This window comes from Bactrocera neohumeralis, chromosome 4 (genome assembly GCF_024586455.1).
Source record: "Bactrocera neohumeralis isolate Rockhampton chromosome 4, APGP_CSIRO_Bneo_wtdbg2-racon-allhic-juicebox.fasta_v2, whole genome shotgun sequence".
NCBI classification, from domain to species: Eukaryota; Metazoa; Arthropoda; class Insecta; order Diptera; family Tephritidae; genus Bactrocera; species Bactrocera neohumeralis.
The window spans coordinates 17,888,320-17,908,953 of record NC_065921.1 but is presented as its reverse complement, the minus strand read 5'-3'; the positions used below and the strand labels follow the sequence as shown (position 1 = coordinate 17,908,953).

The following is a 20,634-nucleotide window of genomic DNA, read 5'->3' as shown; positions in this document are numbered from 1 at the left end:
CGAAGTTTTCACTGAAATTTTCATTGTTATGTAAAAATGTCAGCGAAAAATGCAATTTTCAGTTTTTTTCCTTCGTCAAAGTTCTAAGTTAAGATTTTAACTAAAACTTGAATTTTTTCACCTTAGATCATCCTGCAGGGAGTTATCCTGAAAAACTTCAGAATTTCTTTGTTAATAGTGGAAGTTTGTAACAATAAAATATTTAATTTTTATATGAGAAAAAAATTGTTGTTGGTTTTACCCGAGGAAACCCATTTCACCCCCTAAGCTAATGTCAAAATTTAAGGCAATACTATAAATGCAATTTCAAAATATATATGCAAGCCCAGACACAAGTGAATTGTTATTTGCTTGCCGCACTCACTGGCTCCATATAAAATACAAAGAAAATTACTCATACGCCGTGTCCGCACACTTTGCATAGAAATGTTAATATTATTTAAGTTTATTTTATAAAATACATTACTGACTCTTTCAGCATCACGTATGACATTAACAATTAACAAAAAAATATTAATAACAATTTTCTTTTAAATCCAAACTGTCCACTGAAATTATTTAAATGGTCGGAGTATTCTAAAAAATTAAAAAATAAATTTAAAAAAAAATTAAAATCGGTTTAATAATACTGAAAAATCTTAAAATGTATTAAAATTTATACAAATAATTTCACATAGCTTATAAATGCTGACAGCCAACGCATACGCATTTATTAACTTATTTGAATGTCTATTAGAGCAAGTTATGCAAAAAAGTTACTCATACGCCGTGGAGCTGAGCATTAACTAGCTGCTTTATAGTTGTTACATCTTTTTTAGACTTTTTATAATAAGCTTTTTTTTTAAGTTTTCCTATGCCACAAAAAGTAATACATTTTATCAAAATATCATAAAAGTAATATACTTTTCTAAAGCTACTTTCCTAAAGCTTAATAAAAACAAATATAAAGTTTCACACAAAATCGTTACTATATACATATACATATATGAAAATGTATATGTATGTATATTACTAGATGCTAAAACGATTCACGTAATAATTTTAGCTGTTTGTACACAAATACTTTTTTATTATTTTTTTCTATTATTAGTCTCCAGTGCGTTTTGTAAATTGAAATCATAAAAAAAATAAATTTATGCAAAATTCGATTTAATGGAAATTTTTATATGCTTACATAATGATTCAGTGTATACAATGTTATTATTATAGCTTTAAAGTTACAGTAGAAAAAAACAGAGAAATGAGTTATGAGCGGACAAATCGAAAATTGATTTTAATAACAGAAGTAAAGAATTTTTTATTATTCTATACACAGATGCAGAACATTAATGTAGCAAAATATATAGAAACTAACTTAAAAAAAATTTTTTTGCGCGAATTATAGTTTACAAAATTGTTTAGTATCGTTACTCAATCATTTGATGGCACACTTTTGCATAATTTTAAATTTTCACATTATTTTAAGGTAATTGTCCCACTGTTCTTTGCAACTAAAGCTAATATGAAACAATACATTCATCAGCAGTAAATCATTACGCCTATAAATGTTGCCACCCGAAGCACACATTGTGTAAACAAATGAAAGGCAACAATTTTACACACACGGCGCGGTAAGTGTTAATAAGAACAACAAAAATGTTTGTACTGTAAGCGCCAAACTGGCGATTTGTCAGCATTTTAAAGCAAAGCTGGCAATAAAAGTTCAGAAATGCGCACGCCTGCACGCACACACACATGTACACACAAACATTCATGCGCGCAAAAGCTCACCTTGGCAGCGAGATTCGGAAATTGATTGATATTTTGCGCTGGAAGCAAATTGATCGATGACGTACAAGCGCTCGCTAATTCTAGCATACAACAAATTTAGATAGGTATGTACTGGCGGTTGCTGGCACATTTCAATTGCTGCATTATGACCGTTGAACAGCCAACGATCGTTTGTGTTACACAAATGCAGCAGCGAATGATGAAGCGGTGGCGTAATCGACTGCAAGCGAGCGAGCGCATGAATGATTGAGTGCTTGGCGCATTTTACCGCTAAACATATTTGAGTGCATATTTACGTGTACATAATCATGCATTTGCACAAATTGTAGCTTAGATGTACTACACTGCGTATACGTAACTAAATCTAAGCGCCAGCAATTGGCAGCATTATAGAGGGTTTTAATCCGAAATGCCTTGCTATTGCGACTTGACGCCATGCTGCGTTAAAATGTTAATTGTTTTTGAATGTCAATTCACCTGCGTTTCTTCTATGGCATATCACTGTTAGCCACTTATTGCTTTATTTAAGCGCCATGCAATTTCTTTTTTTTTGTTTTTTGAAATAGTTGTTTCCTATATTATGCAGACTAAAGCTTTATGTGTTCTTCAGTGCTTTAGTTTTACATAAATCATTAGCATTTAAGTTCACTGCTTTTAAAGCTGAATTTTAAAAACTTTTCTTTAATCCTTTTATAAATAAAATTCCTGGCAAAAATGAATAAGACAGCGTGCATCACACTTCTTAATAATATACGAATAATAAATATATATGAAAACAAGAAAACCCGTTAACTTAGGCGGCATCAAACCTATAACCTTGCACAGGTACACATATCATGCTATTGATGGGTATAAAGTGATTTGGATCTTGATCTTGATCTTTCAGTTTGTATGGCAGCTATATGCTATAGTGTTTTGATCTGAACAACTTTCTCGGATATTGAAGCGTTGCTTAGCGCAATTATCTGTGCTAAATATTTTGAACATACAAGTATCTTATAAAATAAAAAAGTTTTCTGTACAAGTACTTGTGTTTAGTCGGTCAGTTTGTATGGCAACTATATGCTATAGTGGTTCGATGTGCACGATTTCTTCCAAGCTTGTGGCAATATCTGGGATGGTAATGCTTGCCGAATCTCATGAAGATATTTTATCAAATAAAAAAGTTGTGCATACAAGCACCTGTAACCGATCGTTCACTCTGTATGTCAGCTGTACGCTATAGTAAGCCGATCTGAACAATTTGTTCGGAGATTACACTGTTATCTTAAAAAATAATCTATACTACATTTCGTGAATATATCTTGGCAAATGTGAAAGTTTTCCATACAAGCACCTGTAACCGATCGTTCACTTTATATGTCAGCTACATGCTATAGTGGTCCGATAGCAGCGATTTCGACAAATGAGCAGCTTCTTCGGTTGAAAAGAAGTGTTACGAAATTTCATATTGATCCCTCAAACGAAGGAACTAGTTCCCTTACAGACAGACAGCCAGTCACAGATACATGGACATAGCTGTCACGCTTATCATTTATATGCATATTGTATAAAATTATCAGTTAACAGTCAAAATACCCCAATTTTTTTACTGATTTAAGACTTCTTTTCTTGCTAAAACTAAAGTTTCATTGAACGTATTGTTCCTATGTTCTTGGTAAATTTTAATTGACTAGAAGAAGCAAACTGCTGCTAAAAGGATATAGACAACACAATACCAGTATATAGTTCTTTTTAAAGATCTCAGAAAATATGCTTTGAAAATTGGCTCCTTTAAAGTGAGCTCAAATTTCAAATTTTTTTTAAATTATTTTCGGCAATCACAAGACTGAGAAGAAATACTTTTGATGCCCTGGAAAAAACATTAAACAGCGTGTTCATTTTTACATATACACGACAACTTATTCGTTAGTAGAAAATGAAATTTTAAATGTTTTTAATATGTTTGAAAACAACATCAACTTCTGAATCCACGAAAATTCATTAAAATCTTAATCTTCTCATAGAATCTACAATGACAGTAAGCATACCAAAGCACTCAGCTAGTAAAATATTAATTTATGGTAAAATTTTCGCGGTTCCTGTTATCAAAATTTAGGCTTTCGAAACATATAATCAAGTCCGAAGGTTTGATTGCGACATACGAAGCTGGTGTTGCCAATTTTGCCGCCGTTTCGTTACAGATTGGTTAGCCAACTATAACTTCAGCACCGCACACCACACCACATCCAATGGTTTCAAGAATCTATTGGTTATTAATGGTGCCACCAAAGTGGATATAAAGGAAACTGCTAACATCAAGGAGTTCATCAAGAACACCAGCCAGTTCTTTGCTGGTGCTGCCTCTCCCCCAGCTGCTATTGCTGGCGCTGCTGTTGAAAGTAGGAAGAAGTCAAGAAGAAGGAGTCGTAGTGAGAAGAAGACGACGATATATAGTAGGTTTCGGTCTTTTAGACTAAACTGCTTAACACTAAAGTTGATCGCTTGATCGACATATTTCAATGATTCCAAAGATAAGCTCCTCTGATGAAATTTTGGTTTGACAGGAAAAGATCAATCAAAAAATGCTCGTGAAAGCATACCTAAAAGTTCTTCAACCTTAAACTCAAATCAAATTGATTTAAATCTAGTAAATAGTCTGATTGTCTAGATTTTTTATTAGAAAAATGTCATCGAATTTTGAGCAAACTATTTTCATTGTAACGAGACGTCTCAGAAAGAATAACTTAATATATAGTATATACATATGTATAGGCATATTTTTATATCAATGTACTACTCTTTTATATATTCCCTTACAGTTATTGCATATGCACATACTAGATGAACACTCACACTCTTACATATTTATATACATATATACTGCTTGTGCTTATCTGCATATTTGATTTACAAAATACATTATACGCCCACAAACATGTCTATGTACAAGCGTATATATATCTTTATCTTGCCAGCTGCATATACACATGTGCGTGTAAATTCGTTTTCTCTGTTTGTTTATCTGCTTGTGCAACGTGTGCTGGTATTCTCAGGTCAACACGTGAACACATAATTTCAATCAAAGTAGTCCGTGTCGAGTTTTTGATAAACAAACCATTATTATCAGGTAAATGTAACAATTACTCTGTTCTGTAGATGATTATACATATATGTTATTACTAGAAGATGATAACGTGATGCGGTATATGACATATATATTGTTCTGTGAATACAATAGTGTGCATATAATTGCTTGTTCAAACTAAACCAATTTTTGTGCCTTGGGCATTTGTTATGCACAAGACCATTCATACATAATCGATTTGATATTTGTACTAGAATATACGCAGAATTATATGTAAATAAAAGTTTTGTGATTAATCTTTTAGCCGTATTTATACAAAAATAAAAAGTAATAAAAAATATCGGTTAAAAAAATTTTGGACAAAATAAGTAAACAACTTCGTCACAGAACTTCTTACTGCGGAGGTGCACTCTTGTAATCCTTACCACTAATATTGTTTTTTTTTTTAGAATACGTCAGATTGAAGATATTACTGAATTTCTAACAAATTTAAATTATCAAAATCGACTAACCCCCATTTGTAACATTTTGAACCATTTAAATAATGTTGGCCATAAAAATAAGCTCGTTGTACATACAAGGTCTGTCGCAAAAGAAACAGGACTGTTAAAAAAAAAAACAAAAAATTAAAATTTTTCAAAAGTTATATTTTTTTATTCAAAGTAGTTTCCTTGTGCTTCGATACAGCCTTTAGCCCGGTCAATTAGCATTTCAAATGAGTGTTTAAGGTCATTTTTCGGAATGCTCTTGAGAATATCGTTCGTCGCCTTTTGGATAGCTGAAATGTCCTGAAACCAGTATTTTTCATGGGCAAATGAAGTTTTCCAAATAGGTAAAAATCACAGGGTGCCAGACCAGGTGAGCAGGGTGAGTGAGTAATGGTTAATATGGAGTTTGTTGTCAAAAAATCAGTGACAAGCGTCGACCGATGACACGGCGCATTATCGTGCAACAGGCGCCAGGACCATGCCTCACGGTATTGTGGTCGAGCACGACGAATGCGTGACAAAAGACGCTTCATAACACCAAGGTAAAATACAGCATTAATCGTTTGGCCAGGTGGGACGAACTCTCGGTGTACAATACCCTCGGAATCGTAGAAACAAATCAGCATTGTCTTTATTTTTGACTTCTGAAGACGACCGACTTCTGATCGTCACAGAGGTCCTCACGACCATCTTGGTATGGCTTAAACCACTCGTGCACATTACTACCGGATAGGCACTGATCACCATAAACTTTTTTCATCATTTGAAATGTTTCAGTAAACGTTTTTCCAAGTTTAAAACAAAATTTAATATTTGCTCTTTGCATTTGACGACCGATGACCAAAAGCTGCTGTCACTTTTTGATCGATAACATCGATTGTAGTTATCCAATTGTCTTAAAATTTTTACAAAATGTCAACAAGAGATCAAACTTTTTATTTCATATACCCACCAATAGGTGGCGCCACCAGAAACAGTTATATTTAAAAAGTTCTGTTTCTTTTGCGACAGACCTTGTATGAGCCAAACACGAGTTAAGGAGTCACATGGGTTTCCTTGTGTAAAAAAATTCCTTTTTTATAATTCTCTCATACAAGAAATGAATTTTATAATAATTTTCAACAATCTTTTTCTCATTTAAAAATTTAAATATTTTAGTAGAATTTTTTATTGCTACTATTAACAAAGAATTTCTGAAACTAAAAAAAAATATTTTAGACATTGCGACGCCATTTCCGGTGACCCTCAGAAAATCATCTAAAGTGAAAAAATACGTATTTTAGTAAAAACCTTAACTCATAACTTGGACGAAGAAAAAAACTGAAAATTGAATTTTTGGTTGAAATTTTTACAAAATAATTGAAATTTCAGTGAAAATTTTCCGGCATTTTTTTTTCAAATACATTATTACAACGATTGCAACGAAAAAAATTCTACGTCCAAGTCTTTAAGAATTGTATCTCAAAGAAATGTGTTTCATGAATTTCATAATCGGTTGGGTAGTTCTCGAGAAATCCGACTTCAAAAACATAGTTTCGAAAAAAACGCGTTTAAAGACGACGCACTTATAGAACGTATCTCCGAAATTCTCGGATCAAGCTGAAAATTTAAGACAATATTCTAGGATCTGTAGATTTAATAAGATAATAAAAAAACTAAATAACGTTCGAACAAAAATAAGTTCGATGTGTATATGAGTGTAACACGAGTTAATGCAAAAACAAATCTTTATAGACCGAATTCGCTGCTGGATCACAACAAAATCGATCCACTTCTAAACCGAGATAATGAAAGTGTGTTACTTACGACAACGATCATGGTTGAACCGCGATGAAACTGCGTAAACGGTGGAAAAGCCAGCATTTGCAGATTTACCTATGTGTTTTGTAAAATTGTAAGCGAAGCAGTTCGAAAGAGCTCTTCCTTTATGGTCAATCTTTTAAATTTGATCTATCAATTTGACTGTCTGATGTAAGCATTTTCCCAAAAGTACATTATATAGCGTCAGGACAACGCCATACCACGCACATCGCGAATGATTGGCTGGAATCTCCGGTAGTTCAGAAAAGTTTTTATACTCCCAACTTTTAGTCCAGACCTAACGCCAAATTACTACTAGCTGTTCCTGTCTATGAATGACTTTGCTGATGAAATTCGCCCCAAGAAAGTTTCTACTCATCAACTGTCTTATTTTTTTGGAATGAGGAATGGGTTTCTATGAGAGTAGCATTATGAAATTATCTACAAAATGACAATAATTTATCAGTTATAAAGGTGCATACTTCAGCTAAATCGGTTCATTCTGGCTACACCCCTTATTTTGATGCAAAAAAAAAAAAGTTTCCTTTTTACTATATATTCTATGTAAGTTGTGTTGTATTTATATTACATAATCGTTTTCTTAATATTTTACCACTCAAATATAACAATTTGGAACAGAACAGCAAAATATTTCCAGTTTCTTTGCAAATGATGATTCTTACTAAATTCTCACGAACTGCAAACAACATTTAATGTTATACCCTTATTAGTTCAAAATGCCACTCGATAACTGTAATTCCAACAAAGCTTCCACGAAATTTCAATTATAAACAAAATGTGACAACGAAATAACAGTTATTGAACAAGTGCTGTCACTTGAGGTGAAAATGTACCATATACTACTATAAGTATTCAATGGTAGACCATAGTGTATTCTATATGTGGAATATATGTATATATTTGTGCCCAACTTTGTGCTAGTGTCATTAGTTAAAGCGAGATTGCACGCCGATATGAGAGCTTATGAGACTTTCACGGAATCAATACCGACGCTTTTGTCGGCAGACAAAATAAAATGAGCACATGCATGAATGAATATATTTATGTACTGTATACTGTATGTATATAGATATTAGGGTGCTTCAAAAAAAATTTTTTAATTCTTTTTGTCAACTCTTACCCCCTCAAATCTTAATTGATTGACAAACCAAAAGTGGTCCCTCAAGCCAAGCGCTGTAGCTTAACTCTAAGGAGTCGCTATTTTTTTTTTTTAGATTCCCATACATTTAACATAGGAATTTTCGTTTTTTCATTCAAACTAAAATTTAACATACTAATTTTCGTTTCTCAAAAATAACCATCACATATTCATAAAGTTGGCTTTTCAAACTTTAAAAATTATGCGACAATTAGTTGGTGAAATTTTAGTTTGAATGAAAAAAACGAAAATTCCTACGAATACGTTAAATGTATGGGAATCTAAAAACAAAAAAAATAGCGGCCCCTTAGAGTTAAGCTACAGCGCCTGGCTTGAGGGAGGATTTTTGGTTTGTCAATCACTAAAATTTGCAGGGGTAAGAGTTGAAAAAAAAAATTCAACAAATTTTTTTGAAGCACCCTAATAGATATGAATATCCTCACCTAATATACAAAATAACGTAACATCACTTTTCATAGTTTACAGGCGCAGGAAAAGCGATATAAATGAAAACACTCATATTGAAACAAAATTTCAGTTTTGGTTATAGACTGGTTATATATTGGTTATCGTACACTCATATTGGTTATAAAATGGTTACATACTGGTTATCATACCTTTATGTATATTGAGATAAATTATTTTTTGGTTATAAAATGTTTATATATTGGTTATAATATCTGTTAGCGATTTTCGATTTTTTTTTGATCATACATAGTTTGCATTTTTGTGAAGATATATAGTATATTAGGGTGTTCGTTATTTCCCAATTTGACTTGTTTTTGCAAAGGCCACCTTAATTTTCAAGTTTTGTACCAAATTGAGATTTTCAATGTAAACAGTACACCATGTCGTATGAGCAACACAAAATGTATAATTCACTCGTATGGATGCTCAGTGCATTCGAAGCATAAGTTTAAATGCATGTAACTTTGAAATGAGTAGTGTTGTGGAAAAAATCATTAATACCTTTTTTGTAGAGCGGAAAATTTTGTATTTGAATACCATATCTTCAAAATTTTAAATTTTCTTAATTAATGCAAAATATCACAAAATCGTGTGATATACGGAAAAAGAAACAAATTTTAAGTTGAGAATTTAGAAGTTTTTGCGTTGGACAATTTTTTTTTACCAAAAATTGAAACTTATGGGCACGTTCGTAAAAATTAATTCAATTTCAGAAATAACGCATACCCTAATATACATAATAATGCATGTTTACAACAGCAAGATTGACATATATGTTCGTATATCTGTGTGTATTTATTATTATACGCGAATATTAAAAAAGAAAATCACACGCAAATCGCTTTATATATTAAGGTCAATCAGACTACGCTGCCGTGGTATATGTTAAACTCACACACACACTCATAAGTGTAATCCCATGTAGCGGCACTTATGACTATAAATAAAAAATAAGGGAAAATGAGCAACTGGTCGGCCATACGCGCCGCTCGTAGACAGTAATTATAATAAAAATAAAATTCAATATCCCCATATGTTCTTATGCATAAGTGTTTGTGGGGGTGTGTATGAGCGATTATTTTGTTAAAAACAATGACGACAGCACACACATACACGCTGGATATGTGGCTTTGCAGACAAAAGGGGCAAACGTGAGCGTTAGAACAGACGATTGGCAAATAGTGCGTATGAGCACAAATCACGCGCACCAAGGCAGAAATCACATACACATATATATACATAGGTATATGCTGATAGACATATACTTACAAAACCAGAGGGTTATTGTATTGTATATGCATATTGACATATTGAGATTAAGTGCAATATAAATTATAAGTTTGCTTGCGCAAAGTTGTCTACTTGCACATATATATGTGTGTGTGTGACGTTGTTTTGGCGCTGCTGAAATGCTGCTGGCGGAAGTGGATTAGAGCGAAATGCTGATTGAAATGATAAGATTTACGATTATTTTGGTTTAGTCGGAAAGGATGTGAACACACATACATATATATATGCTACCTATCACATATAAATGTATATAAACATACATATATACTAACAGACATATATATATATTTTTTTTCTTATGCATATACACATATTTAGCTAAACGTGTACATATATTTATGTATATATATTTACATGCATCATTATGCATTCGAACAAGTTTGTCAAGACATATTCTTTGTAATTGTTTGTTTTATTATTTCTACATTTACGGCAGCAATGATTTACTGTTGCCACTTTTTCTTTGCATGCATGACTTGTTGTTTTTGTAATTTTATTGTAGTTTTTTGCACTTTGTTGATTGCTTTGATTTGTCGATTTGCTTGTATTAAAGCGCTAGTGCAAGTCTTTGTTTTCCTGCCGCCAAATATTCATAGATTTTGATGTTTGCTTTGAAAATTCTGCAAATGAAGCAAATATTTGCACACATATACCCAGATTCTGATTAAAAGTAAATAAAAACTTAATTTATATTGATTGCAGTTGATAAAGAAAACAAGAAAAAATATTCATAAAAGGGTGTAAAAAGCAGTTTGTCGGCCAAATTGTATGGCAGCTATATGATACAGGGTCCGATCTGAACAATTTATTTGGAGATTGTACCATTGCTTTGGGCAATATTCCATTTTAATTTCCGTAAAGATAGCTTGGCAAATAAAAAAGTTTGCCATACTGAAACATGATTTTAGTCATTCTGTTTGTATTGCAACGATATCTTATATGTATATCCGATCTGAATAATTTCTTGGGAAATTAAAGCAATGTCTTCAGTCAAAATAAATGTCAAAATTTGTCAGGATATCTTGTCAAATAGAAAAGTTTTTCATACAGAAACTTGATTTTAATCTATCAATTTGTATGGCAGCTATGGTTTATAGCGGTCCGATCTGATTAATTGTTTGGGAAATTATAGAATTGCGACAACTAAAAATGTATGCCGAATTTCATAAAGATACCTTGTCACATAAAAAAGTTTTCCATACAAGAAATTGATTTTGATAGATCAGTTTGTATGGCAGTTACATATGTTATAGTGTTCCGTTAACCGCGGTTCCAATAAATGAGCAACTACTTTTAGAGAAAAGAATGTGTGCAAAATATATATTATATGGTCTCCCACATTTCCTTCTTGGGGTTAAAATTTTCGTACCACATTTTATTTACCTTCTTCACTGTATATATGTACAAGTATTAAATAAAAATATCTTATATTGATTGATTTGATAATGAAAATACGTGCAATGTGTACTTTGCGAATTTTGCAATAATTTTAATTCAGGGCATTAGATTGAGTGATTCTTTACTTTTCCCTTATGTATAAAAAATATTTGCTTAAAAACAGAATGCAAGAAAAAGTAAAAAAACGAAACCTCAGGGAGCATATGCGAGCCAGAAGACAATGAAGAATGCATATTTGAGTAGTTGGGAGGCAAAAATGTGCGCATTATTTATCATTTTAAGCAAGCAGACGATCAGATAAGAAAACTGTATGTAAGCAAATTCTGCTGTAAAGAGAACCGAAATGAATTTTTGAGAGCTGAACTATTGAACTTGAATAAATATTATTTTAAATTAAATTTTTCTGAGAATTTTAAAGTGTAATTTCGTTTAGCAAATATTCATGTGATTTGTTTCCTTTGATATTAATCAAATTTAGTTATACCGCATATGTCAACTCTATAAAATACATATACATATATGTTGAATATACAAGCTGTTTAATATACACAATTAATTTTCTAAAAATATTTGTTTTTAATTTTAGTGGTAACCTTTGTATGGAAAATATATATATTTAGTACCGTTATAACTAAAGCAAATTACTGATATATTATTTTCTTATTAATATTTGTATTTTTTTTTTTGTAAATTGGCAACCATATGATATTATTATATTAATATTTTTGTTTGTTATCTGCATTTTAAATATAGTTGTAAAAACTTGGCAACTCTATGTATTTTTTTCTAGAATAAAGCTTAAAATTCATATTTTGGAAAGTGAAAATTTTTTACTGCATATTATTTTTTTCAAAAATATTAGTTATAAATCATTTTTGTATAGTGAAGGCTTCTCGTTTACTTATTTGACCTTTTATTTCAACTCCTGTCATATTTTTGTCGATTTTTGTATAAACCAAACTGATGGTAACCCTATTGAATAATTTTCAGCTCTTAATTACCTACATAGTATATGATTCATATTACCTATGTTTGCAAATAATTTGTTTTATATTTCGAATGCTTTTATTTAAACATTATGAGAAATTAATTTGAATTTTTTAAAGCTTTGATCGATTTTTCAAAATTTAAAAGCCCACTTGTAATTTAAAAAATTATCTTTCTTGTGTATTTTTTGGAACTCCTTTGTAAGAGCATTTTTATTATAAATTCTAAAATAAAGATTACCATACCTTTCATTTGCGTTACCCAAATACTTGCAAATCCTATTCAAGGTTGTTCGAAAAAATATATTGTTTTTTAAATAATTGGTTAAGCTGTCTGAAAAATTACTTAATATGTTTTTTCTAAATAGCTAAAAATCACCAAGTGTTTCAAAAAATCCTTTTAAAATCTTTATTTGAAAATTGTTGGGAACTCTGTTTACAAAAAGTCGTAATTTAAAATTGTTAGCAACTCTGTCTAAAAAAGTGCAAATTGGTAAAATATTTTTTTAAATTTTTATCTGTAAATTGTTGGCAACTCTGTTTTTTACGCTTCTTAAATTTTTTCTTAGATTTCTTAAAAACTGTTTTCAAACATATGAAACAATTTTTTGTTATAATCATGAAAATTTTGAGTTTTGAATTTTTTAAATACTGTTGAATATGTTATTTTTAAAAATGATCCAAATAAGTATTTTTAAAACTTTTATTTGAAAATTGTTGGCAACTCTGTTTTATTAAAAGTCGTTAATTTAAAATTGTTGACAATTCTGTTTGCAAAAAGTGCGAAATATGAGTTTTTAAAATTTTCATTTGAAAATTGTTGGCAACTCTGTTTTATAAAAAGTCGTTAATTTAAAATCGTTGGCAATTCTGTCTGCAAAAAGTGCGAAATAGTTGTTTATCTCTCCCAACATTGTAAGTATTTTTTTAATTTTCATTTAAAAAATGTTGGCAACCCTGAATCTCGTGTTTCTTAATTAAATAATTGCTATCAAATATATAATATATGTATAAACAATTTGTATTATCTCCATGTTGAAAAAATTAAATTTTGAGTTATTAAAAAAATCTTGGCAAGTCAATCTGAAAAATTTTGAAATAAAAAATTTTTAATTTTTTAAATGAATACTTAATTATTTTTAAACTTAATTTTTAATATGAAAACTGTTGACAACTCTCTTTGATAAAGAGTTTTGATGAAAAACCGTTTGCAAATCTATCTAAGAAAACGAAATATGCTTTTTTTAAATAATTTTTTAAAATTTATATTTGAAAAAACTTGACAACTCTGTTTGATAAAAAGTTTTATGAAAAAATCTTTGGCAATCCTGTTTAAAAAATTAAAAATATACTATTTTTACATATTTTATCTTTTTAATTTTCATTTGATAAGTGTCGGCAACTCTGTTTTATAAAAAGTTTTTTTTTTTTGAAAAATCGTTGGCAATCCTGTCAAAAAATCCAAAATGTGCTATTTTTTAATAATTTTTTAAAATTTTAGATTTGAAAATCGTTGGCAATCCTTTTTAATAAGTTTTTTTGATTATATGTTGTTATAGAAAATTGTTGGCAACTCGATTTAATAAATTTTTTTTTTTTTCAAAAATTGTTGGCAATCCGAGATAAGCTAAGCCCAAATTTAGCGGTTAAGCTAATAGTTGCCACAATTTAATAACCGCATATACGAAAACCATTGCCAGCACCATTTAGCTACCTGCCACAAAATTTTACAACCAGCAAATGGCATAATATGGCATTAGCCCAGACTCATTTCAGCCACTTAAATTCGTCTGTCTGCGAAAAAGAAAATATAAATATTCCCGGCTGCGGTATCATAACTTTTAATTAGAACCTTTTAACGCCCCTAGATATTTTCCAATTACACCTCGTTAAAATTTTTATATTTGTTTGGAGTTATTTTTGTTTTTGTTTTCGCTTTCGCCTTGTTTATGTGCGCTTGTACGCCTTTCGTAGAAACCATTAAATGCTAATTTCGCTTTGTCGCGTTGCGACGCGTGTCAACCCATTTGTTTGCCTATTTATTCATATTTTTAGCGCACCTACAAGTGAGACGGTATGTAGTATGTGTGAGAATGTATGTGTTTGTGTGTGTGCTGGCTGACTCCTACATTCATTCTGTTGTTGTACGTCTGTCTACATGCCTATTGTTTTGTTGTTAGTTTGTTGGATAGACGTTCATTCGCCACTGCAGCAACAAACCGCAAGCACACACGCCCACACACACACACGCACATACATACGAGTACATAAAATGCTGATAATACAAATTGTTTCTGTCACTTGTTGTGGTTATGCCATTCGCATTAGTCGACCGGCCATTGTTTATACGCATCGGTATAGTATGCAAAAGCAAAATACACTCGAAAATTAAAAAAATAATTTGTAAATTATAAATTGCGCATGTGTGTAGGGTGTGTGTGTGTGCTCTTATGCAAATTTTTGCATTGTTCATGTGCGTATAAATTAGCATAAATAGTATTTAATGAGGCAGAAAGGGTGATGTTTTTCTTTTTTGTTTTTGCGTCAAGCAAAATGCTTTCTGGAGCGGCGCAGCCTATTTTAGCAGCTTTCAAATTTATTATATTGTCTATTTTCGTATTACTACTTGTATGAAGCTAAAGTGCTTAACAAGATAAATTTATAAAATATCAAAAAGTCGTACGAAATCGCAATATATAAATTGAGCACATATTTATACAAATTAATTATTTATTTCTCTCATTAGTAAACGAATATTCTCTTATATTACATTATATAAAAACATTTGTTGAATAATTACTTAGCTGAGATAACGTATACGCCCGGGTAGACTCACAAATAATGTATGGCTGAAAAACATTCGATTTCTTGACAATCCTTTGTTGTTTTGAACAGCTAATTTTCCATTAAAAATACTAAAATAAAATTAATTACAGATGCGTGCAACTTGTTAACAACGCTAGAAGGAAACATCCAAATCGGTTGATATTTTCATTTCCGAAAAAAGTTTTTTAACTATATGTCTTAAAGATAAATTGTGCAAATTTAGTTATTGTAAATTAGCCATTTTTTTATTATAAAAGAGCTTTTATAAAATAAAGGCATTTTATGACTGCAAAGTCAAAACTGGGTCGTGCAACTAATTAACCACGCTTTCTTTTTTTTTTTGGAAAAATTATTTTATTTCAAGTTTAAAGTTAATATTTGGTTGCAAACTCATTACTGTCAATCACGGCTTGACATCTAAGAGGCATTGACTCCACCAAACTTTGGCAAGATGTCTTTAGGAATATTATTTTATTATGGCTTAACCTTTTCATATAATTCCTGGAAATTTCCAACTTTATGGGAACGAACTCTTTTTTTCAAATGTGTCTAAAGATTTTCGATTAGAATTAAGCCCGGAATGCATGAATGTCAGTCTAATAGAGGCACCATGTTTTCGTGTATCCATTGCTTTGTACCTCGCGCAGTATGTTTCAAGTCGTTATCTTGCTGATAAATTCAAGTTACGGGCATATTGTCATCAGGATATGGTAACATTACTTTGTCCATGATTGAAACATATTTGAACTGGTCCATGAACGCATTTATTTTACAAATAGGCTCAACACCTTACCACGAAATGGCACCCCAAGTCATTATACAGTCGCCACAAGTTTTTTCAACTGAGCAAATCCTATTTGTCTCTGTTTCTTTAAAACCTCCAAGCGGCTCCTTCGATTGCCTTCAGAGAGTAATGGCTTCTTACTTGAAACTCTTCAAAAGCGTCCTGCCTCCCGGAATCGTCTTTTTACGGTATCTACCGTTAGTGCATCGGGGTTTTCTCCAAAAACCACAACTAGAATTTGATTTGCCGCCCTGTGGGGTTCCTTTTTTGACTCGCGTATAATTAACTCGTCCTCTTCAAGAGTGGATTTTCGACCTCTCTTCTTTCTTGAAATTTGTTTTGTCATTTTATTCTAGTTGAAATACCTGACTGCATTAATTAAAAGCCAGCCGCTTGGAGAAATTTAGGGTATTTGCCATGTCTCCGTAAGATTTACTATCCTTGTACATCTGGATAATAACAGCCTTAGTGTACTTATCACAAGACTTGTGCTTACTCATTTTTATTCACTAAAATGATTTAATTTCTTAATAGTAACATATTTCAATAAAAATACATTGATTTAGTTACCTGAACGCAACCAATTTCTAAGAAATCTTAAGAATTCAACACACCTTGCTAATTAAATGCACGACCATTTTACTCACTATTTCATAAAAGACCTTAAATATTTCAGAATATCGGGATTTTTTCAAAAAAAATTTACAGCTAAATCTGACCATGCTTTCATACATAGAAGAGAATTCCAAATAAAATTATATTTTTACCATTAAAAATTTTACAGAAATCGTCATTTAATTTTTAGGGACAAGTCGTTTTTAATTAGTTGCACGCATCTGTATAAGCGTATTTTTTTTGCATATCACATTTTACAAGCTTAATGAATGTTCTTTATATCTTGGCTAGCAGTAGCTTTTTAGCCTTTTTTTAGAATATATTATTGTTATTCTAATGATGAAGGGTATTTCAATAGAGGCAAAATTTGTAAATTCTTATTATAAGTGAAATTTTGTTGCTACTTGCATAAATATTTCTAAATTAAGCATGAATAATTTATTGGCGTAGGACTATATACACGAGATTTCAACGCTGTTGTTGCGGTAAATGAAATTACATACTTTGCATATTGTAACCATATGTTGGTGGAAGCTATTTAAAATTCTCGACAGTTATTCAAGCAATTATAATTTGCCTTTATTAGCAGAATAGTTACATAAATTTGTGATTGAAGAGTAATTAAAAAATGTTCCGTCATGAATTAACTACCTAATGATTACAATTATTATTTTAATTTAGGAAATAAATTGTTTTTTAATACTTAAAACGAGTAATTGCAATGTAATCATTACCAATAATTAATTATGTAATGCTTACAATTATTAGGAAATAAGAAATAAATTGTTTTTTAATACTTAAAGAAAGTAATTGCAATGTAATGATTACCCATAATTAATTATATAATGCTTACAATTATTATTTTCAATAACGAAATAAGAAATAAATTAATTTTTAGTTCTTAAAGGGAGTAATTTCATTGTAATCATTACCAATAATTAATTATAAAATGATTACAATTATTATTTTCAATTATGAAATAAAAAATAAATTAGTTTTTAGTACTTAAAGGTAGTAATTTCATTGTAATCATTACCTATAATTAATTATAAAATGATTACAATTATTTTTTGATTTACGAAAACAGAAAAAATCCGTTTTTAACAATTTTTAGTACTTAATGGGAGTAATTGTAATGTAATCATTACCAATAATTAACTATATTCATAATTTAATTCATGAAAACTGAAAAATAGATGTTAACATTTAAAGAAAGAAATTAATAATGTAGTCATTAACATTATTTCATTATATAACGATATTAATAATTTTACGGGTTTATGTAAACGGAAAAAACTCACATTTACAGCTCTAGAGTAGTAATTGTAAAGTCATCATTACAATCAATTAGTTATATAATGATTATATTTATTTTTTTTTAGCGAAGCATAGAAAAAAGTCACTTTTAATACTTAAAGATAGTAATTAGTAATGTAATCATTACCTCAAATTAGTTTTAAAATAGAAGTGAAGAATATAACTCCTAATACTTAACGACAGTATTTAATAATGTAATTATTACCATAAATTAATTAAATAATGATAATATTTACTTTTTGTTTTACGAAAGCATAAAAAATCACTTTTAATACCTAAAGATAGTAATTAGTAATGTAGTCATTACCTCAAATTAGTTTTAAAATAATTATATTTATTTTTTTATTAACGAAGTGAGAAGAAAATAACTCCTAATACTTAACGACAGTATTTAATAATGTAATTATTACCATAAATTAATTAAATAATGATTATATTTACTTTTTGTTTTACGAAAGCAGACAAAATTCACTTTTAATACTTAAAGGTAGTAAATAATAATGTCATGACTCAAATTACTTTTCGATTACATACTTCCATTACACTGTGTAGCTTTTTTAAAATAATTTTTAATAAAAATTTTGGCTATTTATATTATGGTGTTATGAGCTTTAAAGTTTTATAATTGATGAAAAGTTGTGTTTTTATAAAAGTTTGAAGATTTTGCATAAATCTTCTCTTAGTTTGTAAGGGAAAATAATTGCATTTCACTTTAAAAATTAAATTTTTATGCAGCAAACAACTCACTAGCAAAATATGTTCAATTAAATATTAAATTATCCGCCAAAGCGCCGAAACCTCTACACAAAAATATGTCTTGAGTGAAATACTCAGACTAACATACAATTCATTCATGCTGCAGGAACTCGTTAACTTGACCGTTCTTCCTAATAGATTCATAAACTTTGGTTATACAAACATTCTTTGTATTCATTCATACATTCTCAAAGTTATGACTCCAGATAACTTTGAATACCAAGAAATCTTTACAAATGCTAACTATAGAATTTTCACACATCTCCCACTAAACTTTTCGCAAATATTTCATAACATCTATTTACCAATTCGATTCGCATTCCTGTACGATATTTCATTATTTCTTGCAACAAAAATTGTTTTTGCCTAAACATGCAATCTGGCCAACCTTTGAACTTTGCAATTAACAAAATGCAATCTCTCTTAGTTATGCCAAAGGAAATGTATTTTATTCGCATAACTTTTCGCCTTTGTTATTTTAAGGAAAATGCTTGTAAAAATATCTTCAGAGCCTTCGCTTCGCGCATAAACTTTTACCACTCAAAGCTATCAAATTTGCGCTCATCAATCAAAAGCAGAAAAACAACAAAAAGAAACACTTACAAACACGGGAAATAAATAAAATGGAAAGTAAAGGAACTAGAGCGCACCTTAGATCATCAGCAGCGGGTCGCAGAGCTCAGCACACCACATCAGCAAGGCACAGCAATGCCGCGTCGCACGCCGCGCCGCCAGTGCTTACACTGCACTGCACTTTGTTCAGCCGACGGCTGTCTCCCTTTGGTGGTTTTATTTGGATGTGTGAGTGTTTGTAAACAGGCACATCGATACACACACACACGATCGCACACAGTCGCACAAATGTCAACCCACTCCAACTTCTTGTCGCAGTAAATTCTTTCGTTTGCAGTTTTTTATTGTTTTGTTTTTCGATTTTTTTGACTATTTTTATTTGTGTTTTTGTTTTCTTTTTTGTATTTCAATTTCTTTGCTATTTGTTTGTTTTCGCTTGTGTTTGTTGCGCTGCTGTGCACCGACTTCACGCTGCCACACACTTTTTAAATTTATTTGCAATTTTTTTCGCAAATATATAGATATATAAATATAGGATATATTTACAGAAATACATGCGATAAAAGCTTCGAACAAAGTCACCCACTCTTTTTTGCTTTTTGCTGCTGCTGCTCACCACTTCATTTGCCTTTTAATTTATTTCATATTTATTTTTGTATTCAAATATTTTATATTTATAAGCGCAGCAATCTTATATTTACTAGACATTTGTATTTGTATTTATAAATATTCTCAAAAATATTTTTGTTTTCTACACACTGCTATTGTGGCTGTTGTTGTTGCTGCTGCGACGGCTACTTCTTGGCTGCCACCAATACGTCAGCGTTTTTTATCACTTGCTCAAATCAGCGAAAACACAAACAAAAAATTATCTTTTCGTTTTTGTTGTTGTTATAGTGTGTTTGTGTTTTTGTTATATTCTTATTTTTTCTTATTTAAACATTATCTTATTTTATTTTATTTTATTTTATTTCGGTTTTCTTATTTATCTCGTTTTCCACGCGTTACCGCCGGCAGTTCCACTGAAACTGAGCCATTTCACGCTGTGCTGTTTGCTTTTATTCATTGTGGCCAACATTGCTGGCAGAGTTGTGTTCACCACGTCCTCCACCGCGTCCCCCACACCGGCGCGCACACCTGCTCTCTTGTTGTTTGCCTGATTTTCACAACTCACAACGTTCTACGCTCACGTGGCGTGCAAACAGAGAGTATTGCCAATTTGCTTTTGCTGTTTCAAAGCGCAGCAAGTGGTGGAAAATGTTGTTTGGCGCATTTCTCCACAGAGAGTGAGAGCGAAAATTGCGATAGTGATGGCATGTTGCCATAATTATTTTTTT

At 30.8% G+C, this 20,634-nt stretch overlaps 1 protein-coding gene across 1 annotated transcript in view; it reads right to left on the bottom strand.

Moving 5' to 3' along the window:
• The window catches only part of LOC126756798 (diacylglycerol kinase 1), a 197,720-nt gene extending 177,415 nt beyond the window's left edge, over nucleotides 1–20,305 (bottom strand). Inside the window, exon 1 of the mRNA XM_050470188.1 lies at nucleotides 19,375–20,305. The gene's annotated coding sequence lies outside the window, so the exon portion shown is untranslated. The remainder of the gene's footprint in view (nucleotides 1–19,374) is intronic.
• Between the last annotated feature and the right edge of the window lie 329 nt (nucleotides 20,306–20,634).